Source organism: Sminthopsis crassicaudata, chromosome 2 (assembly GCF_048593235.1).
Source record: "Sminthopsis crassicaudata isolate SCR6 chromosome 2, ASM4859323v1, whole genome shotgun sequence".
Classification (NCBI taxonomy): Eukaryota; Metazoa; Chordata; class Mammalia; order Dasyuromorphia; family Dasyuridae; genus Sminthopsis; species Sminthopsis crassicaudata.
Window position 1 is genome coordinate 229,591,289 of NC_133618.1, and position 23,786 is coordinate 229,615,074.

Here is a 23,786-nt window from a genome sequence, read left to right on the forward strand (position 1 = left end):
ATGATCTCTTAGCTGATAAATTCAATGGCTTTTTTCCAGTTCCCATCCTCCTTGACTTCCTGGTAACTTTCCAGGCTTTTGAGCACTCTCTCCTTCGGGATATTTTCCTTTCTTGGCTTCCCTAATACTGCTCCCTCCTTGGTCTCCTCCCAAAGGTCATACCACTTTTAAGTCTCTTTTGCTATATCTTGCTCCTTAACTTTGGGAGTCCTCAAAGGCTCTGTCCTGTCCTCTTCATTCTTTCTCATTGCCTTAGTGATCTCATCAGTTCCCATGGGATTCAATTTTCATTCCTATGCAGATGACTTATATTGTTGTTCAATCATTTTCAATCATGTCCAAGGTAGCATTTGAATAGTCTTCCTGACTCCAGTCCTAGTGCTCTATTCACTTAACCATTTAGCCACCCAAAGATCTATATGTCCAGTACCAATTTCTCTTCTGAATTCTGGCAAAATATTATCAACTACCTGTTGCATGTCTCTATCTGACTATCCAGCAAGGAGCTCAAATTTATCATGTCCAAAATAAAACTCTACATTCCTTCCCAATTCCATACCCCTATCAAACTTCCCTATTTCTATTGAGGGAGTGACTGTATTTCTATGCCTGGTTTCACATCAGAATCACTTTTGACTGTTTCCTCTTTCTTATCCCTCTATAGGTAATCTACTTCCAGGTCTTGTTAGGTCTCCCTCTACAACAGCTCTGACACAAGTCTTCATTATTCCCATTCAAAGACATTCTACTCTAGTTCTGATCTTCTATTGTCTGGATGATTGCCTTAGTTTCCCAAGTGGTCATTTTGCCTCCTGTCTCTTTGCTCTTCAGACTATCCTCCTCAGAACTGCCAAACTGATTATGATTCAATCATGCCTCTTCTATGATAGGAAAACCTCAATATCTCCCTATTGCCTTTAAGTAAGTATTGCCTAGCCCTTAAGGCCCTTACCACTGTGCTTTCTAGGTTTATTCCCAGGGAAATTTCACTGGAAGTGATGGGACCATTTGAACTTTGAGAACAGATTTTGCATAAGCAGAGGCCAGTGCTGTTCTCCCACAGGTATGCTAGAGCTCAGTTCTGCACTCCTAAAAGTATGCTGGAGCTAGTTCAAACTGGTTCCTGAAAGTTGATTATTAAATTTTCAGTGTGAGCATTTACATGTACCCATGGAATTAAAAAATGCCATAAATCAGGGCTTGATTTTTTTGTTTTGTTAACTATGTAGACTTTCAATGATTTAAAAAATGTTAATAATGTGAATTAAAGTTAAAGGTGTATCATGGGCAAATTTTTACCTCTAACCTATCTCCACCTGCACCTCCACCCAATGAATTAGTTGTTAATCATTTACTTATATACCATCATCAGTTCTCCCCTGATGAGTTCCTAGGTCCTAGGTTCAGGGGAAAAATACTCATATTTCTTGGACTTCAAAAGTTGGTGTCATCCAATGTTTCAATTTTGGGTGAAAGAAAAATACATATCCATTTGGAAACAATAACTCTGCCACAGTTGGTGTGGCCCTAAAGGTAGTGAAATCTTTTTTTTTTTTTAATTTTTATTTTATTTTATAATTATAACATTTTTTTGACGTTACATATGCATGGGTAATTTTTTACAACATTATCCCTTGCACTTACTTCTATTCAGATTTTTTCCCTTCCTCCCCCAACCCCCTCCCCCAGATGGCAAGCTGTCCTATACATGTTAAATATATTACAATATATTCTAGATACAATATATGTGTGTAGAACCTAACTTTTTGTTGCACAGGAAGAATTGGATTCAGAAGGTAAAAATAACAGTTTACATTCATTTCTCAGTGTTCCTTTTCTGGATGTAGCTGGTTCTGTCCATCATTAATCAATTGGAATTGGATTAGCTCTTCCCTATGTTGAAGACATCCACTTCCATCAGCATACATCCTCGTACAGTATCATTGTTGAAGTGTATAATGATCTTCTGGTAAGTCTCTCCAAGCCTCTCTGTATTTCTCCTGTTGGTCATTTCTTATAGAACAATAATATTCCATAACATTCATATACCATAGTTTACCCAACCATTCTCCAATTGATGGACATCCATTCATCTTCCAGCTTCTAGCCACTATGAAAAGGGCTGCCACAAACATTTTAGCACATACAGGTCCCTTTCCCTTCTTTAGTATTTCCTTGGGGTATAAGCCCAGTAGTAGTATGGCTGGGTCAAAGGGTATGCACATTTTGATAACTTTTTGGGCATAATTCCAGATTGCTCTCCAGAATGGTTGGATTCTTTCACAATTCCACCAACAATGCATCAGTGTCCCAGTTTTCCCACAGCCCCTCCAACATTCATCGTTATTTGTTCCTGTCATCTTAGCCAATCTGACAGGTGTGTAATGATACCTCAGAGTTGTCTTAATTTGCATTTCTCTGATCAATAGTGATTTGGAACACTCTTTCATATGAGTGGAAATAGTTTTAATTTCATCATCTGAAAATTGTCTGTTCATATCCTTTGACCATTTATCAATTGGAGAATGGCTTGATTTCTTATAAATTAAAGTCAATTCTCTGTATATTTTGGAATTGAGGCCTTTATCAGAACCTTTAACTGTAAAACTCCTTCCTCCTCCACAAGGTCTGAGAGGGTAAACCATCCCATGTTCCTCCAATTTATTTATGATTTCATTCTTTATGCCTAAATCTTGGACCCATTTTGATCTAATCTTAGTATGTGGTGTTAAATGTGGGTCCATGCCTAGTTTCTGCCATACTAATTTCCAGTTTTCCCAGCAGTTTTTGTCAAATAATGAAGTCTTATCCCAAAATTTGGGATCTTTGGGTTTGTCAAAGATTAGATTGCTATTTTTATTCATTATCTTGCCCTGTGAACCTAACCTATGCCACTGATCAACTAGTCTATTTCTTAGCCAATACCAAATGGTTTTGGTGACTGTTGCTTTATAATATAGCTTTAAATCAGGTACACTTAGACCACCTTCCTCTGACTTTTTTTTCATTAGTTCCCTTGCAATTCTCGATCTTTTATTCTTCCATATGAATTTTGTTGTTATTTTTTCTAGGTCATTAAAATAGTTTCTTGGGAGTCTGATTGGTATAGCACTAAATAAATAGATTAGTTTGGGGAGTATTGTCATCTTTATTATATTCGCTCGGCCTATCCAAGAACACTGAATGTCTTTCCAATTATTTAAATCTGACTTTATTTTTGTGGCAAGTGTTTTGTAATTTTGCTCATATAATTCCTGACTCTCCTTTGGTAGATATATTCCCAAATATTTTATACTATCGACTGTTATTTTGAATGGAATTCTCTTTGTATCTCTTGCTGTTGGATTGTGTTGGTAATGTATAAAAATCCTGAGGATTTATGTGGATTTATTTTGTATCCTGCGACTTTGCTAAAATTCTGAATTATTTCTAATAGCTTTTTAGCAGAGTCTTTGGGGTTCTCTAAGTATACCATCATGTCATCTGCAAAAAGTGACAATTTGATTTCTTCATTTCCTACTCTAATTCCTTGAATCTCTTTCTCGGCTCTTATTGCCAAGGCTAGAGTTTCTAGTACTATATTGAATAGTAATGGTGATAGTGGGCAACCTTGTTTCACTCCTGATCTTACAGGTAAAGGTTCTAGTTTATCACCATTACATATGATGTTTACTGAAGGTTTTAAATATATGCTCCTTATTATTTTAAGGAATAGTCCATTTATTCCTATACTCTCAAGCGTTTTTAGTAGGAATGGATGTTGGATTTTATCAAATGCCTTTTCTGCATCTATTGAGATGATCATATGGTTTTTATTAATTTGATTATTAATATGGTCAATTATACTAATAGTTTTCCTAATATTAAACCAGCCCTGCATTCCTGGTATAAATCCCACTTGGTCATAGTGTATTATCCTGGGGATGATTTTCTGAAGTCTATTTGCTAATATCTTATTTAAGATTTTAGCATCAATATTCATTAAGGAAATTGGTCTTTAGTTTTCTTTCTCAGTTTTTGATCTACCTGGTTTAGGTATCAGTACCATGTCTGTGTCATAGAAGGAATTTGGTAGGACTCCTTCAATCCCTATTTTTTCAAATAGTTTACATAGCATTGGAGTTAGTTGTTCTTTAAATGTTTGGTAGAATTCACCTGTAAATCCATCTGGTCCTGGGGACTTTTTCTTAGGAAGTTGGTTAATAGCTTGGTCTATTTCTTTTTCTGAGATGGGACTATTTAGACTACTTACTTCTTCCTCTGTTAATCTGGGCAAGGTATATTTTTGAAGGCATTCTTCCATTTCATTTAAGTTATCGAATTTATCGGCATAAAGTTGAGCAAAGTAGCTCCTAACTATTGTTCTAATTTCCTCTTCATTAGTGGTGAGTTCACCCTTTTCATTTTCAAGACTATCAATTTGCTTTTTCTCTTTCCTTTTTTTAATCAGGTTTACTAAGGGTTTGTCTATTTTGTTAGTTTTTTCATAAAACCAACTCTTAGTTTTATTAATTAATTCAATAGTTTTTTTACTTTCAATTTTATTAATCTCACCTTTTATTTTTTGAATTTCAAGTTTTGTGTTTGTCTGGGGGTTTTTAATTTGTTCCTTTTCTAGCAATTTTAGTTGTAAGCCCAATTCGTTGGCCCTCTCTTTCTCTATTTTATGCAAGTAGGCCTGTAGAGATATAAAACTTCCCCTTATTACTGCTTTGGCTGTATCCCACACATTTTGGTATGATGTCTCATTATTGTCATTTTCTTGGGTGAAGTTATTAATTATGTCTATGATTTGCTGTTTTACCCAATCATTCTTTAGTATAAGATTATTTAGTTTCCAATTATTTTTTGGTCTCTTTTCCCCTGGCTTTTTATTAAATGTTATTTTGATTGCATTATGGTCTGAAAAGGATGCATTTACTATTTCTGCCTTACTGCATTTGATTTTGAGGTTTTTATGCCCTAGTATATGATCAATTTTTGTATAGGTTCCATGAACTGCTGAGAAGAAAGTATATTCCTTTCTGTCTCCATTTAGCTTTCGCCAAAGATCTATCAGATCAAACTTTTCTAGTATTCTATTTACCTCTTTGACTTCTTTCTTATTTATTTTGTGGTTTGATTTATCTAATTCTGAGAGTGCAAGGTTGAGATTTCCTGCTATTATAGTTTTGCTATCTATTTCCTCTTGCAGCTCTCTTAATTTCTCTTTTAAGAATTTAGATGGTGCACCACTTGGTGCATATATGCTTAATATTGATACTGCTTCATTATTGATGCTGCCCTTTAGCAGGATATAATGCCCTTCCTTATCTCTTTTAATTAGATCAATTTTTGTTTTTGCTTGATCTGAGATGAGGATGGCTACTCCTGCTTTTTTGGTTTTGCCTGAAGCATAATAGATTCTGCTCCACCCTTTTACTTTTAGTTTGAATGTCTCACTCTGTTTCAGGTGTGTTTCCTGTAAACAACTTATAGTAGGATTCTGACTTTTAATCCAGTCTGCTAACTGCTTCCTCTTTATGAGGGAGTTTACCCCTTTCACATTTATGGTTAGAAGGACTAATTCTATATTGCTTGCCATCCTGTCAACCCCTGCTTATGCTTTTCCCCTTTCCTTCCCTTTTACTCTCCTACCCAGTATTAAACTGGTGAACACCACTTGCTTTTCACAGCCCTCCCTTTTTAGGATCCCTCCCCTACCTTAAAGATTCTCCCCTTATTTTACCCCTTTTCCTCAAAATTTCTGTATTCCCTTCCCCTTAGCTTACTCCTTCCCTTTCACTTTTCAATGAAGTGGAAGAAGTTTCACCATAAATCGAATATGTCTATTGATACACGCTATGTTCATCTCCCTCCTTTCTTTCTCTCAGATACAATAGGTTACCTTTGCCTCTTCATGAGATGTAGTACCACCACTTTACACTTTTTTATGATATAATCTCCTTTCCACCTCTAGTTTCTAAGACAAATTGTACATATGTTCTTTACATATTTTTTGACAGAAGTATAGTTCTCAAGATTTCTTTTTACCTTTTTAGAAATCTCTCGAGTTCTGTACTTGAAGATCAAACCTTTTATGTAGGTCTGGTTTTTTCATCAAAAATAGATGGAATTCATTTATTTCGTTAAATGTCCATCTTCTTCCCTGGAAAACGATGCTCATTCTTGCTGGGTAAGTTATTCTTGGCTGCATACCAAGTTCCTTAGCCTTTCGGAATATCATGTTCCAGGCCCTTCGTTCTTTTAATGTGGACGATGCTAGATCCTGGGTTATCCTTATTGTGGATCCTCCATATCTGAATTGCTTTTTTCTAGCAGCTTCCAATATCTTTTCCTTTGTCTGATGGTTCTTGAACTTGGCCACTATATTTCTTGGCGTTTTGATTTTAGGGTCCCTTTCAGTAGGTGATCGATGAATTTTTTCAATGTCTATTTTACCCTCTGTTTCCAGAATGTCTGGGCAGTTCTCTTTGATAATTTCCTCGAAAATGGTGTCCAAGCTCTTTTTTTCCTCCCATTTTTCAGGGAGTCCGATTATTCTCAAATTGTCTCTCCTGGATCTGTTTTCCAGGTCTGTTGTCTTTCTGGTAAGGTACTTGACATTCTTTTCAATTGTTTCATTTCTCTGGTTTTGCTTGACTACCTCTTGGTTTCTCCTTGAGTCATTCATTTCTACTTGTTCCAGTCTAATTTTCAATGATGTATTTTCTTCACTCACTTTTTTTATATTTCTTTGTAATTGTCCAATTGAGTTTTTATCTTCTATGGAATTTTTTTCCATTTTATCCACTTTATTTTTTAGAGAGCTGATTTCTTTTTTCCAGCTCACTAATCCTGTTTTCCTTGGAGTTGTTTACCTTTTCCAGCTCACTAATCCTGTTTTCCTTGGAGTTGTTTACCTTTTCCAGCTCACTAATCTTGTTTCTCAATGATTTGATTTCTTTATCCACTCTGTCTTTGAATGCATGGGATGACTTCTCCAGGCTCTCTTGCCAAGCTTCCCTTTCCTTTTCCCATTTCTCTTCCAGCTCTCTTGTGAGAGCCTTTTTGATTTCCTCTATGAGGTTCTTTTGTATTGAGGAGCAGCTTATATCCCTCCCAGGGGATACATCTGGGGACAGTCTGTTCCTCCTCAGCATTTGAAGTCTGCTCTCCACACAGAAGCTGTCAATGGTTAGAACCCTTTTGAATTTTTTGTTCATTTTGTCAGAGTAGGAATCAAAGAAAACAAACTGACAAGAGAAACAATTGGTCTGTTTTGCGGGGGATGGGGCTGGATGGTATTAATGGGCTTCCTCTACAGACTGGGGGCAGGGCAGCAGAGAGCCACTAACAGAACAGCAATGACTGTACTGAGTCTGTGCTCTGAGGCTCCCAGAACGCATGGAGGCAGTCCAGGTGGGGGTTGGGGGTGGCCGGGCTCTGAGAGATGCTGGCTTTCTGGGGTTTTAATCTTCACCTCCGGTGTTTACACCCTCTCCGCTGCTCCTGGCTTGCTGCCAAGACGGAGCATCCACACTGGGGCAAAAGCCCCTTCACAGAAACGGCAGAGATCACACCCCTCCCCCTCCGGTCTGAGCTGTGTGAGCCTCCTGTCTTGCTCTGGCTGCCTGCCCTCAGTCTGCGCCCAGTCTGATTGACCCTCCCCCGAGCAAACACAGACCTTTTCTGGCGACTTTCAAGGATGTCTTCTCTTGGTGATAATTTGTGGATTTCTTTCTGGGTCAAGCATTAAGTCAGAGGCTTGTCATGAAGTAAGTTCTGAGAGAAAACGAGGAGCTCAAGCAGCTGTCTGCCTCCACGCCGCCATCTTGGCCGGAAGTCGGTAGTGAAATCTTTTTAAGGGACCTCCATCACCAAACTTTACTCTCACACTCTCAAAAACTATGTCTGACACTTTTCCACATATCTTCCCCACTGTTAGGCACAGAGTAAAGAAATTCCATTCAGTATTTTTCACTAGTATTTCCCATAATGGATGCTCAGGAAATATTTTCAGAAAGGATCTTAAGCTTTAAGTAGCTTTGTTTCAGCTTTTGTTACTATTCAACCTTGTTACTAATGACATCTCAGAACTTCCCTAAAGTGTTAAGGGCTGACTATGAATGTAGTGAGGTCCCTCTCACTGGAAACCTTCCGGTATAAGCTAGATGGCTGCTTGTTAGGAAATGTGTAAAAGAATTGTGTAAAAACGAATGTCCATTTAGATAAATACTATATTTACATCACTTCTGGGGTTCCTTCTAACTCTGAGATTCTATGATTCTGAGATGGTGGGTGGAAGACCCATCTGAAATGGTGGGGAGACTAAAAGAACAAGTTTAGAGAGGAAAGAAAACCCTTTCTTGGGAAGCAACAGGGAGAAGGAGAGTCTAAATATGGGAAAAGTGAAATGGTAAAACAAGAAGCAAAGAGGAAGATTGAGAGGAATGAGGGTCTAAAGACCTAGGATTGGGATTATGGAGACTGTTTTAGGGCATCAGAAAAGATGAATAAAAACACAAGTAGCAGACTAACTTGCAATTGGACAGCATGAATCTGCAATGGGAAAAATTCTGCATGTAAGAGAATTACATAACTTTGTTTACACATATTGGATTTAACATATATTTTAACATGTATAACATATATTGGATTGATTGCCATGGGGGGGGGGGAGGAGAAAATCTGAAACTCAGAGCTGTGCAAGGGTCATTGTTGACAAATTATCTGTGCATATGTTTTGAAAATAAAAAGCTTTAAAAATTAAAAAAAAAAAAAAACTAAAGTTACACACTATAAGAACATTAAAAAAAAAGTCTGCATTATTTTCTCTTTCTCTAGTCATACTCTGTAGTCAGAGGAGGGAAGGTAGGTAGAAAGTATAAAATGGAGTTGTTTATCCAACAGCAAATCAAGAAGATGAAGGAGTCTTTAGTGTTAGAAAGCTAAATTTCAGTACTAATAGATTTGTATTCTCCAACATATGGGTATTCCCCCTACTCATGCAGATGGCAACCTGGTCATACTTGAGGATTCAGCATCATGTGATGGAAAATGCACTAGGTCCAAGATCAGAGGACTTGAGTTCAAATTGCACCTTTCATGCTTACCACCTGTGAGACCTGAAAATCAGCCTTATACCAGATTCATCTAAGTAAGGAGACCAGCTAGCAGGCCAAAGGTTTGTACCAGGATGATGAGGATGATGATAATTCACATTTATGTAGCACTTGAAAATTTATAAATTCCTCTTCCTTCTGGGCATAATGCCCAAGATTCAGACCTAGCTGGGTTACGTTGGAGCCCACCAGGGAGTGGTCACGCAACTTATCAATGCCAAGGCGGGCTCTCACATGCAGGAAGGGTGACTGGGTCTGGGGGAAAGTTATTTCAGCTGCTTCCCTTCTTTGGAAAATGATTTTGGTATTTTCCACTCCCCTCCCGTCTTGTTCCCTACTCTTCCAGGCCTGGGGCTGCTGAGTGTGCAGAGTTCTTGCTAAATTCCTTCCACTCACCACACAGCAGACAGCATGAGGCCAGAACCCAACCGGCAGTGGTGTATGTAGAAATCCGGGGAAGGGGGCTGGGGGTGAGGTCACTCCTGAAGAAGCTGGGGGTGGCTGACTAGCAAACCCCCAAGGACATAGAGGAGTTGGGTTTCCAGGACTGACTCAGTTAGATGAGTAATTTTGCAGTCGACATTTTTGGGAAGAGATGTGGCCATTTTGCAGCTTAAAAATGAGCCAAGTCCCTTTTGCAAAGTAGAGAAAGGAATACAGGCTGTCAACATAGTAAAAGCGATACTACCTGGAAACCTGATAACATCTCCTGTCACTGAAGGGGATCTCTTCATTTCTCACTGGTTTTCTGCCCCTAGTCCCACCCTGGTCTTTGGGATCTTTGGGTTCCTTCTCCACCCAATATCTCCTCCTCCTTCCAAATTCCTGACAGGGAATGAAGAAAAACCCCTTTTCCTTAATCCAAACAAGATTAAGGGAGGATTAAAAGGGGAACTAGAGGGGAAAATGAAAAAGAATCAGAAGTTACAGTTTTATCTCATTTGGGCGTCTTATCAGCTTTTTTAATTATCCACCTTTTCTGCCCTAACATTTTTATTCACTTTCATTCTTGTATCTCCAACTGCCTTTCAGACATTGCTAACTGTATGTTCAACGCTCATCTTAAGCTGTCTAAACCGGAACTCATCATCTTTCCTCCTAAACTCTTCTCCCTTCTCCCTCCACCTTCTTTATTACTATACAGAATAACCATCTTCCCAGTCCCTAAGACTAATAACCTAGGAGTCATCCTGAATTCCTCACTATCTATCCTTACCCCACCCCCCATATCCAGTCTGTTGCCTAGGCCTGTCGATTTCATCTTTGCAATATTTCTCCAATATGCTGCCTTTTCTTCTCTGACACTCTAGTGCGGATCCTCATGTGTCTGCTTGTCTCCAGTCTCCTCAAACCAAACCATTCTCTCTTCAACCACTAAAGTAATTTTTGTAAAGAACAGGTCCAAGCATGTTACACACACAGACACACACACACACACAGACACACACACACACACACACACACACACACACACACAGACACACACTCCAGTAGCTAGGTATTGCCTCCAGGATCAAATATGAAAGGCTCTGTTAGGCATTCAAACAATGTCCTCTCCTACTTTCCCAGTATTCTTATACCTCACTCCCTGAGATGTACTCTTTGATATAATGACCCTGGTGTCCAGGCTGTTCCACAAATAAGACACTTCATCTCTTGGGCATTTTCTCTGGGTGTTCCTTGGGCCCTTTAAAATACTCTCTTTCCTCATCTTCCTTCAAATCTCAGCTAAAAACCCATCTTCTATTGTAAGCCTTTCTTGATCTCCTTAATTTTAGTGCCTTTCCTCAGTTAATTATTTCCTCCCCCCCCACATATAGCTTTCTTTTTATATATTTTATATATTTGCTTTCATATATATACAGGAATGGATCGCTCTCTGGGAAGAGATCTGCTGTGTCTACTCAAATCTCTCAGACAGATTCTTCTTCCTGTAGTGAACCGTTGTCTCCAGGCAGTTGCTGTTAACTCTTGTCCTTAGAAGTGACTTCCCTTCCTGCAGAGAGCCCCGTCAAGCCAGATGTAGTGCAGAGTCCTCTCCTTGAATCCTGGCTCTGAATCTCCTCCAGCTCTTATCCCTCTCCAGGCAGACTCACTTTCCAGGCCCACTGTTCTCTCTTTTATTCTCCCAGAGAATGGGCGTGGGATAATGCAAGGGCTTCTGGGAAGAACCACCTCAGCCAATGAGCCTGCTCCTTCCATCAAGTCAACCTGAGTTCTCACCTTGTAATTGTCCTGAATTCTCACCTTGTCACTGTCCAGACAACCTGAGTTCTCACTTAGTAATCCTAACATGTTGTCTCTCTTATTAGATTGTAAACTCCTTAGGGGTAGAATCTACCTTTTGTCTCTTTTTGTAAAACTGGGAAATGGTGAAGGGTCACTAATCAGAAACCCGGGATTTTGGGGCCATAAATGAAGGTGGATGGAATTTGGAGAAAAGGAGTCTGTGTGTGTGTGTGTGTGTGTGTGTGTGTGTGTAATGGTTCCCTTTAGTTAACCTTCCTTTATCCTTTGAAGCCTCTAAGCAGATGGACTAAACCAGATTGAGTTTATTCAGACATTAAGAAGCCAAGGTCATCTACTGCATCTTGACCCATTGCCAGCTGTCTTAACTTTTGTTCTGCCATTGGATTTCAATGGCTCTGGAAGAGAGAGATTAATGACTTTGTGCAACTCCACCTAACATGATCAATTTACAAAAAAAGTCAAGACTTCACTGTTATGTTACTGATTCTCTTCAAAATTGAAGGATAAATAACAAAAATCATAGCCTTCCAATTGATTATGTTAATAGTGATAAGTTATTGAATTCTGTTCTGATCATTCTTAATATCTACTATGCTTCTTTTGTGCTTAACATGGCCCTTTTTTTATGTGAGAATAAAGTACCTGTTCCAAATTTGATTCATGTATGTATATTGGTATCTTTTTAACTTCTCTCCTTCTTATGAGGAAATTCTAGACTAGACCCAAGAAGTCCCCAGAGTCTTTGATGTCTCTAATGATGAGCCAATGAATGTAAGAATCAAGGAGCCTACTTTCCCTAGTGAAAAGTCAGGCTTTCCCTCTATTGAACCCACTGTGCAACCACATGGCTGGGGAAGAGGAAAGAGTAGCTATCTTGAACCCTGTGTATTTCAGCACCAGTTGCCTCTATATTCTAAGCCAGACAGCATTGATTTGTTAAGAATGCCTTCCTTCCAACAAAGCACCACTCAAATATCATTCCTTAAATGAGGCCTGTTGTAATTTCTCCCTCCCTAAAGCAGTGCAGTCTCTCCCTCTATCCTGACCATACAGTTATCCCTCCCCATATCTCATCAGTTACGGGTACCTCCAAGATCTGAAAAATCTGTTTAAACTTCTTTCTCATACAAGAGAAAAAGCATAACTTTTTTCTTTTTTTAAGGGCTGTTTACAGTATCCTATTGTAAAATTTGGGTTAAGACTTTGATCATAGGCTCTGTGTCATCTATTGGCCTTCACTGGTCATTTCCAACTTCCACAGAAGTGATCCCCAAATTCCCATTTAATTCTTATGCCCACCCACAATATTTTGAAACCATGATGGGTAAAATCATGATGTGGAGAATAACTGTACTTTGCCCTGATTTCATTTACATTTTTCTGTGTATGTGCTTTTTCTCCTAAGTGAATAAATTTTTTTCAAAGCAAGGATTATTTTGTTTTAGTCTTTGAGTCCCTTGCATACAGTAAGCACTTAATAAGTGCTTTTGATAAATAAAAAGTATTTCTTGCCTACCAGTCATTTATACTATGTTGCAACCTACTTATATCTATCATGCATCTGTTTGTTGCTTTTTAGATAACTTGCATTAGATAAATCTAGTTTTGCTTTACATAAAGTTAAATTCATCTGCTTCCCCTCTCAATTTAAATGGCATCTAAGTCAGATTTCACCCCAATTCTTGTGGAGTTTAAGGGTTTTGCTCTTGTTAGACCAGTACTCTCTGTTTGCTATCTGCTTCTTCGTTGTTTCAAAACAGCTGCCTTTCTTTTCTGGCTGCAAAGATAAACTTACCAGAGACATAACTAAGAATTCCAATAACTAAGCAGGTTCAGTTTATAGGGTTCAGAAGATGAAACAGTACAGAGTGTCTGAGGTGTGGCAGCTTCTGGGTATGGTTGAGATAGAGTACTGTCAGGGGACAATGGGGTTTGAATTTGAGGAACTAGGAGGTCAGGATGGTTGATGAAAGCAAGAGTTGGAGTGGAAAGGAAAACTGCTCCATGGACTGAACTTCTTAGGGAGGAAAGAAAAAGACCTAAAGGACTCCAAGGAGCTAGACAGGACAGATGGCAAATAATAGATATTAAGTAAATGTCCTGGGTATTGTATTAAACCTTGAGAATATGGATAAAAAAAACAAAACAAAAAAACAACAACAGTCCCTTGATGAGTTTACATTTTTCAGAAAAGACAATGTAAATATATGCATATATACTTGTATAAGATCATATGTAAATATAAAAACTAAATAGGAAATAAATGCTAGTTAGGAAAGGAGAACACTAGTAGTTGGGAGTATCAGGAAAAGCCTCATGCAGAAGATTGTGCTTGAATTCTTGAATTGCATCTTATAGGAAGAGAGAGATTCTACGAGGCTAAGGTAAGTAGGGAATATATTCCAGACAGGGATAACGGCCAGTGTGAATACATTGAGAAAAGAGATGTTCTTTGTGAGGAACAGATAGAAGACCAGCGTGACTTGAGTATAAAGTGTGAAAAGAAGTTGTTAATAATGATGGGAGAAGAACAGTCTAGAAGTGGCAATGGGGTGAAAGGAATAGGCCAGCTCCTCCTTCAGACCTGATGTATCCTGGGGTTGGAGTGAAGGGAAGCAACAAGGGAAGAAAAAGCCAGCCTTTAAGAGCACCAAGAAGTGAAGCATTTTCTGGAGATATCAAGGTTTCTCCAAGCACTGAAGAGAGAATAAAAGTATCAGCTGGAACTAAAAGATGAAAAAGGATTTATTATAAGCAAAGGAGCACTTGAAGGATAAAATGAAAATGAAGGATATGAAGATAAGAACTAGGTAAGATAAAGATTGAATTCACTATTAAAGGAGGTTCAGACCTAGTTTGTGCACAGCACATTTGTAATTAATTCTTCAACTGACTCTGGGCTGATCTGGGGTGACCCATGGATATAGCACAAGTCTCCAAACCAGACAATCTACTTCAAAAGATAGCAGGACCCAAGTGGAGAGTATGATAGCCATGGAACCCTGGGAAGGAGATAGCACCCAAGAACAAACATTAACAGCTGTGTGATGATGGACAGGACATTTGACCACTCTGAACTCCATACTTGCTTCCTGAAAAAGCTATAAGAGTGAGATCATCCTAGAAAAGTAGAAAAAACCCAATTCTCTGAGAAGAAGCTATAAACCAAGGTCTTATTAGTGGTAGTAGAACATCATTATTACTGTTTCCAGTATTAACATGAAACCCAATGAGTAATTTTGCAGTTGGAGAAGGAATATGGACACTGGAAGCTTAAAAAGTGATCCAAGAACTTCTTGTAAAGAAAAAGAATGGATTTTGTAAGACAATATCCCTGGTGTCCTAGAAACTGCTTTTGCTGCTGAATCCCAAAGTTGGTGAAGAAATGCAGCACTAGGATCTTTGAATCTTAGATTTAGAGCTGAATGGGAATTCCAGGGGCATCTAGTTTAATCCTCTCATTTTACAGGGAAGAAATTTCTTCCCAGAAAAGTTTACTGATTTAGCCAACATCACACACATAATAAGCAGTAGATCTGAACTCATATCCTCTGACTCCAAAATCAATGTTTTTCCCACTGTGTCATGTTCACTCAGACTCGAAAGGGACTTCAGAGACCATCTTATCCAATCCATACCTGAACAAGAATTTGTTTTATACCATCACCAAGTTAGGTGGCACAGTAGATAGAACTCTAGACTTGGAGTCAGGTAGTCCTGAGTTCAAATTCAGCCTCAGAAACATTTTAACTCTGTGTTTTGGGGCAAATCATTTAACCTTTGTTTTCCACTAGCAAACCACTTTAGTATTTTTGTCAAGATAACTCTATGGACAGGTCTATAGGGTTATAAAGAATCAGATAACAACAACAGCAACTTATCTGACCTTTCACAGAATACCTCCAAGGAGAGAGAACTCACTATTTTTTAAGGCAATTCCTTCTACTTTTAGATAGAGCTCATTGTTAGAAAGGCTTTCTGAACACCAAATTTACAATTGCTACTTTGTACATTCCACTCATTGCCTGTCATCCTGTGAAGGATGTAGAAGACCTTTACCCAAAATGACTACTCAGAGATCACTCAGAAGAAGGCAGAAAAGTTGTTTATTGAAAACCTCTGGAGGATGAGCTGTCCCATCACGAGATAAGAAAGAGAAAGCTCATTGTAGGAGGGCTAAAGAAGTAGTAAAGTTACATAGCTTTTATACAAGAGATTACATCACAAGTAAGAGAGCATGGAGAAGGGGAGGGGGAGGCATCTAATTGGTTGTTGCTATTTGGAGAGATTGGAATGGAAGGTTTCTGTTACAAAGGATTACATCATAAGTTGGGGACCATTGAGAAATAGGTGCCCTCTCCCCTTAATTGAATGTTAGACATGCATGCCAACAGACCTTCAAAATTTAGATTACTAAGCTAACAGCATTCAACTCATAGTCTAAATATTGATAACATTGAATAGTGATAAATGTCATTATTTCAGGTCAAGTAAATATATCTAAAGTTTAAGTAAATATTGGCTAACACACAACATACTTATGCAGGACACAGAGACATAAAAATAATGAATAATAAAATACAGAAAAAGAATTTAAACATTCCTGTAAATTCTTCACCTTATCTCTCCATTCCCCACAATCCTAATTCTGACCTATGAAGTCAATCAGAATAATCCAAATCCCTCTTTAATGTGACAGCCATTCAAATTTTTGAAGATATCTTACATGTCCCTCCTCAAATCTCTTCTCAAAATTAAACATCACAAGATATTTCATATAGCATGATCTTTGTTCCTTTAACTTGATTTCTGGGTTAGAGGAAGAATCTAGAGGTGATTTCTTCTATTGCTTAGTAAAGTGGAACATCTCTAAGCCCCAACAGAGTATTTTTGGGAAATTTAGTACTCTCTGTTTCCTAAGACACCAACATAGTCTCACTTGTTTATGACACCCACCACTATCCTGGTGGTCTTCTACTTAATGTTGTAGAACCTATCTTTGATTCTGCTAATGGAATTTGAAAAGAATATAAAATGAAAGGGTTGGATTAATCCATTTTTATGATGTCTTTCAGTTCTGAAACTGTGATTTTTGTGGTTCTTATTGCTTTTTCCCAGCATCAGAACAGAAGAAATACAACATGAGCTTCTCTACCCAGTGAGGGACTGAATCAAGGGCACTTACCCATTAAGACAAGATGAGTCAATCACTGGTAAGTACCCAGGCTGACCTCATAGCGAGCTCATTAAGTACCACAGGAGGGACCAGGAATCATGGCTGAGTCACAGCACAGATAGACTAACCAAAACCATGCTCTTGTTTGAAAGAATGAGACCCTTGTTCCCAGACGCCATCAGAGAAGGGTTTGTAACCACATGATTTTACAGAAGCTCAAGACTTCCTTCCAAAAAAATAACTCCATGAAGTTCCCCTCCCAATATCATGAAATCTTAAATCAGTCATATATCACAGGATTTCTCTTTTAAGAAGTTATTAACATTTTTGTGTGATGGTCCTTCCCACCCATTGGTAGTCCAGTGAAGTCTATGGACTCTTTTGTAATAATTTTTAAATTATTTACTATTTTTATATTTCCTCAATTACATATAAAATTTTTTTAAACATTTTTGGTTTTTAAAAAATATTTGCATTCCAAATTATCTTCCTTCCTTCTTCCCTTCCCTCCATCTTAAGACAAGCAATTTGAGATACATTATACATGTGCATCCATACAAAACATATTTCATGTTAGTTATGTTAGAAAATAGATACCCCCCAATTCTCAATAACATTAAGAACACAAGAAAAATAAAGAAAACTAATAAAAAGTATGCTTTGATCTAAATTCAAACTTTACCATTTCTTTCTCTGGAGATGGAGAGAATTTTTTGTCATAAATCTTTTGAAATTGTTTTGGATCATTGCATTGCTCAAAATAGCTAAGTTATTCACAGTTAATCATCATGCAATATTGCTGTTGCTGAACAATTTTTTGTAAGTCTTCCTTGTAAGCATCTTGCTCATCATTTCTTATAGCATACCATCACAATTATATACAATTTATTCAGCCATTCCCCAATTAATGAGCATCGCCTCAATTTTCAAAATTTTGCCACCACAAAAAATCCACTATAAATATTTTTGTTTGTATAAGTATTTTTTCTTTTTATTCTCTTTGGGATATAGACCTAGTAGTAGAATTGCTTAGTCAAAGCATATGCATGGTTTTATAGCACTTTGGAAATAGTTCCAAATTGCTCTAAAGAATGGTTGAATCAATATACAATTTCACCAACAGTGCATTAGTGTCTCAATTTCCCCACATCCATTATAACATTGGTCATTTTCCTTTTTTTGTCATAGCCAATTTTATAGGGACGGGGTTGTAGCTTTTAAAGTTGTTTTACTTTGTATTTCTCTATCAATATTGATTTAGAGCATTTTTCATATTATACTTTTTATTATTTCATCTGAAAACTACCTATTCATATCCTTTGATCACTTATCATTTGAGGAATGGCTCTTATTTTTATATTTTATTTGACTCAGTTCTCCATATATTTGAAAAATGGGAACTTTATCAGAGAAACTTGCTGTATAATTTTTTCATAGTTATGATTACTAATTGTATATTTCCTTTCATCCTTTTCCCCATGTTTATTCTACTCTCTCCTTTCACTTTGTCCTTCCTCAAAAAATACTTTGCTTCTGTCTTTTACGTATGTGCAATATGTCTTCTGTTCTTTCTCCTTCCACTTTCTTATAGATAGATTTCCATATCCAATTAAGTGTGTATGTTATTCCCTTTTCTGATAATGTTCACTTACTTCTGACCACCTCTCCCATCTTCCCCTCTACTGTAAAAGCTCTTTCATGTGAGATAATTTATTCCATTCTAAGTCTCCCTTTCCCCTTCTCCCAGTGCATTTATTTTTCTCTCCCCTTAATTTTATTTTTTAGATAACCAGACTATAATTTTCAATTCATACCTCTATCCTCTATCTATGAATACTCTTTATAACTGTCCTAGTCATGAAAAAGATTTTAAGAGTTACAAGTGTCATTTTCCCACATAGGAATTTAAATAATTTAACTTTATTGAAACTCTTGTGATTTCTCTTTCATATTTACCTTTTTGTCCCCCAGAGACAACTGGGGTTAAATGACTTGCCCAGGGTCACACAGCTAGGAAGTGTTAAGTGTCTGAGGCCAGATTTGAACTCTGATCCTCCAAATTTTAGGACTGATGCTCTATCCACTGCTCCACCTAGCTGCCCCTCCTATTTACCTTTTTATGCTTTTCTTGAGTTTTATATTTGAAAGTAAAAAATGTCTATTCTTTTCATCAAGAATGCTTGAAAATCTTCTATTTCATTGAATATCCATTCTTCCCTTTTCCCCCCTACCCCATCCCAAAGGTTATACCCAGTTTTGCAGGGTTCTTATCTATAATCCTAGCTCCACTGCCTTCTGGAATATCTTATTCCAAAACCTCCTATCCTTTAATATAAAAACTGCTAAGTCTTGTGTTATTTTGACTGTGGTCTATAATATTTGAAATATTTCTTTCTGGATGCTTGTAATATTTTCTCCTTGACCTAGGAGCTCTGGATTTTGGCTACAATATTTCTGGGAGTTTTCATTTTGGTGTATCTTTAAGGAGATGAGTAGTAGATTCTTTTGAAGTCTATTTTATTCTCTGGCCCTAGAATATTAGGACAATTTTCCTTGATAATTTTTTGAAAATTGATGTCAAGACTTTTTTTTTAATCATGGGTTTCAAGTAGTCCAATACTTTTTAAATTATCTTTTTCTAAGTCTGTTTTCCAGATCAGTTCTTTTTCCACTGAGATATTTTACATTTTTTTCTATTTTCCTTCTTTTGATTTTATTTTATTTTTTCTTGATGTTTCATAAAGTCATTAACTTCCATTTGCCTAATCCTAACTTTTAAGAAATTATTTTCTTCAATAAGTTTTTATTATGTCACTTTCCATTTGGTCAATTCTACTTTTTAAGGAGTACTTCATTAATTTTTTTTAATATATCTTTTTCCATTTGGCCAATTCTGCTTTTCAAGGCATTCTTTTCTTCAATGGACAGGGGTAGCTGTTTTATCATTTGGCCTACTCTGTTTTTTAGAGAATTATTTCATTCAATATTTTGTGTCTTTTTTATCAAGTTATTGACTCTTTTTCATGATTTTCTTGCATCACTCTCATTTCTCTTCCATTTTTCCTCTACCTCTTTTACTTAATTTTTAAAATCCTTTTTGGGCTCTTCCATACTTAAGACCAATTCACATTTTTCTTTTAGGCTTTGGATGTAGGAATTTTTACTTTGTTGTCTTCTCTTGAGGGTATATTTTGATCTTCCTTGTCACTGTAGTAACTATAATCAGAGGGTTTAAAAAAATTTTTTTTTTGTTGTTTGCTTTTTTTTCTGGTCTATTTCTTAACTTTTAACTTTGTGTTAAAGTGGGGATTCTGTTTACAGGGTAGGAGTGGTGCACTTTCCTGAACTTTAAGGTTTTTGTGCAGTTATTTTCAGAGTTAGTTCTGGATTTTTGTAAGCTTTTAGTTCTTCCAAGATGGTATGATCTAAGGAGAGATGTGTTTACTACTCTCTTAGCCTGTGCTCTTATCAATCTTGTGAGTGACTACAAACACTCTTTTCTGCCCTAGATCTATGACCAGGATCTCCACTCTACTGGGGCCATAAACTCTGATGTGCTGGTGTTCTGCTCTTCTTTGCTCTAGGACTGCTACTCAGGCCTGCAACCTGGAACCAAGTAGGAGCAATGTAATAAAATCTTGCCTCCAGTGCCAATAAAGGGACACATGTAATCTCCTAGATAGTTGTCTGACCCCCCCCCCAACCCTATTCTTCATTTTATAAATTATAAAACTGAAGCTCAGAGACATTAAATCACTTGCCCAAATTTATCCTGGAAATAAGAAAGTTGGGCTTCAAACCCTTTTTTACTTTTTTTTTTTTAACTTCATACTGAGAAATGCAAATTGGGAATTGTGTTCAATCTATAAAATCACACTTGATTTTTAACTAAGGCTTGCTATGAATGATTAAACTTAATAAATTAGTTGATATTAGTAATTTCTTGGAGATTACTTTTTCACTTTCGTGAATCTAATTTTTGTTTTGTTAAGACTTCCCCTTTTCTGTGTTGAGTCAAAGTTCCCCTTTTTTATGTGAGTTGTGAAATTGAAAATTGATTCTACTTCTATTTTTAATGCTTATTCAAGTAGATTTAATATTACCTTTTGCTATAAGTTTTACTCAGAAAACCTCAAGTCACTTACCTTATAATTCTTATATTATAACTTATATCTCCACCTTCACAATACCACCTATTATGCATTTTTCAGAGAAAATCAATTAATCTAAAAGGTCAAATCTCAATTCCTATAACCTGAGAAGCTTTATCTTGTACCTCAAAGCACATGTCTTAAATGTGGTTAAGGAGGGTTCAGAAAAGGAGATCCGAATGATGTAATCTCAATTCTGCTTATGTCACAGAAGCCAATTAAAAGAAGACAAAAATTTTGCTTTGTCACCTTGTAATTGTTATAAAATACCTTGTTATCCCTTACTTGGTATTTCTGGCATTATAGAGATATTCATTGACCCACTTTATTGGTAGATTCATGCTCTGCTAATATACTGATAATTCTTAAACCTTTGTGCCTCACTTTATCTTAATTTTAAAATGTAATAGAGTTAATTTCTCATTTAGACCCATGAAAATTTATAAACTTTTCACATGATACTAAACTAAGATACTGATATTGTCAGTTGATTGTTAATCATTACTCAATGATTGATTTCCCAATCAATTACCCAATCATTTTGGGTAATACTTATCTAATCAGAGAAAAGGAGTGTTTACCACTAGAAGTTCCCAATTCCAAGAAATAAATTGCTTGTTTCTAACCCATTTCCAATCATGATTGCTTTATTCTTACCTTTATTCAAGATGTCTCAGGATATGTTAGCTCCCTTTGTGGTAAACTGATACAATTTGTGATTAGTACCATTTATGCCATATCAACATCTATGTTTTTCAAGATTTTATGATTTGCCTCAGTTCCTCTTTATTGATTATAAGAAAATTCTGTAAACTCTCTATGGGGTCCTTGGTTACTAGGAACTTTGGGCATTATTTATTGGCAGTTGTGATATAAACTGTGTCCCCCTTGATCTTTGGGGGATGGACCTGGGTTAGAGAAACCCTAAAAATTTCAAACCCCTCCCAACTCTGGAAGGGGCCCCACCATCCTGTTCATAAAGGAAACTCCCATAGCAATCGCCACATACAATTCAATTGGAGATCTTGGCCTGGGGCATAATCACCACCCTTTATTAAATTGAAAATTAGTACCTCAAACTCATCTGGAGATTGCTCCCTAGCTTCGGGACACAAAAAACCCAATATAATCAAAGGCTAAAACCCCAAACCTTTGCTAGAAATCCTTTCAGGATTTGGCGCCCCGAGAAAGTTGTTTTCTCAGTGTCATAAACCCATTTTTTGCCACAAACCTTTCCTGCATTCATTCAGGATTGAGAATTCTTTCGAATTCTTTCGAAAAACCTGCAACAGTGCCCCAGAGATCTCTCAACCCTCATTTCTCACACCTCAACAAATAGGTTTATTATACTGAGAAATAACTTCCCAGAGGGCTAGTTCCAAAGAGATTAGCAAAGGTAGGTTTTTAGCAAAGATGGGTTTACACTGAGAATTAGCTTCCTCAATGGGCTTTTCTGATTAAGAATTGGCAAAGGTTTGGGGTCTCAGCCTTTGATTATATTGAGTTTTTATGGCCTGAAGCTAGAGAGCAATCTCCAAATAAGTTTGAGGGACTAATTTTCAATAAAGGGTGGTGATTATGCCCCAGGCCAAGATCTCTAATTGAATTGTAGGCAGACATCTATGGGAATTTCCCTTATGAACAGGAGGGTGGGCTCCTCATAGAGGTCAGGAGGGGTTTGAGATTTTTAGGGTTTCTCAAGCTCACGTCCATACCCTGCAAAGATCAAGGAGGACACACTTTACATTAGTTGCTAGTCTTGCTAATAATTGGGAAATATTCTGAACTTTGCTGCCTCTGTTTTTTTTAATGGCAGATTTCAGTTATGACAAAAATCAGAGCTTTTTCCATTGTACCACCTGAATCCCTACTATATCTATAATTCTTCTTCACTAAATTTACTTTTTTCAATTAACCAAAATCCTTCATCTCTTCTTCTTACTCCTTTCCTCCCTATCATTGGGGAAAAAAGTCCTTGTTAAATATGTGCAAAATCAAGCCAAAATTCCTCCACTGGTCATGTCCAAAAACTGTCTTTAATCTACACTCCAAATCCATCATCTTTCTATCAGGAATTAAGTAATATGTTTCATCATGAATCTTCTGAAGTTGTGGTTGATAATTTTGTTAATCAAAGTTCTTAAATCTTTTAAGTTCATTGTTTTTATATATTGTTGTTGTATAAATTGCTTTTTTTTGGGGGGTCTGTTCATTTCACTTTATATTAATTCTGCCACATTTATATACTATAATCTGTTTACCCATTCTCTACTTGGTGGATATGCCCACTGTTCTAATTCTTTGCCACCACAAAAAGATCTGTTATAAGTACATGAGTTCTTTTTTATTTTCTTTGATCTATTTGGAATATATCTAACAATGGTGATAATACTAATTTGAAGAGTATACACAGTTTAGGACATTTTTTGGACATAGTTCCAAGTTGCTTTTCAGAATGGCTAGAACAGTTCACAGTTACACCAATATATATCTATACTGTTTTCCCACAGTCTCTTCAACATTTGTCATTTTCCAATCAAATGTGTGTGAAGTGATACTTCAGAACTGTTTTAATTTTCTTTTCTCTAGTTAATAGTAATTTAGAGCATTTTAAAAATATGGCTTTTCATAATTCAGATATCTTGCTCTCAAACTGCCTATTCAAATCCTTTAACCATTTGTCAATTGCGGAATGGCTATTAGTCTTATAATTTAAATCAATTCCATATAAGTCATAGTAAAAAAAGGTTTTTATAAGAGAAATTTATTACAAAGATTTTCCCCATTATCTGCTTCTTTTCTAATTCATCTACATTTTGTGTCAAAAAACTTCAAATCTTATGTAATCAATACTGTCCATTTCACCTTCTGTGATCTCTATCATTTGTTTGGTTATAAACTTTTCTATTCATAGATCTGACAAGTAATTCTTTTCATGTTCCTCTAATTTGTTTATTTAACTCTTTATGTCACTTGGAGCTTTTCTTTGTATACTGTCTTTATAATTTATTTGATGTTAAATTATCCCCTGCCTTGCAGCCTTTTTTCTATTGTTACCTGAACTGTTATTTAAACCTTTAATTACTACTTAATTTTTTTTGTGTG

General features: G+C 36.7%; 1 protein-coding gene across 17 annotated transcripts in view; it reads left to right on the top strand.

Annotated features, from left to right (window-relative positions):
* Nucleotides 1-23,786, top strand: part of SPINT3 (serine peptidase inhibitor, Kunitz type 3) — a 183,010-nt gene that overhangs the window by 22,949 nt on the left and 136,275 nt on the right. For 3 of the 17 annotated variants that reach the window (XR_012486234.1, XR_012486233.1, XR_012486231.1), the window contains exons 3-4: nucleotides 16,473-16,567; nucleotides 20,040-20,146. The exons of 2 other annotated variants lie outside the window; for them this stretch is intronic. The gene's annotated coding sequence lies outside the window, so the exon portion shown is untranslated. Of the gene's footprint in view, nucleotides 1-967; nucleotides 1,064-8,993; nucleotides 9,167-9,285; nucleotides 9,544-10,969; nucleotides 14,487-16,472; nucleotides 16,568-20,039; nucleotides 20,206-23,786 lie in introns of those variants that run through there. 12 more of the 17 variants (XR_012486230.1, XR_012486229.1, XR_012486225.1 and 9 more) reach the window with 9 other exon arrangements.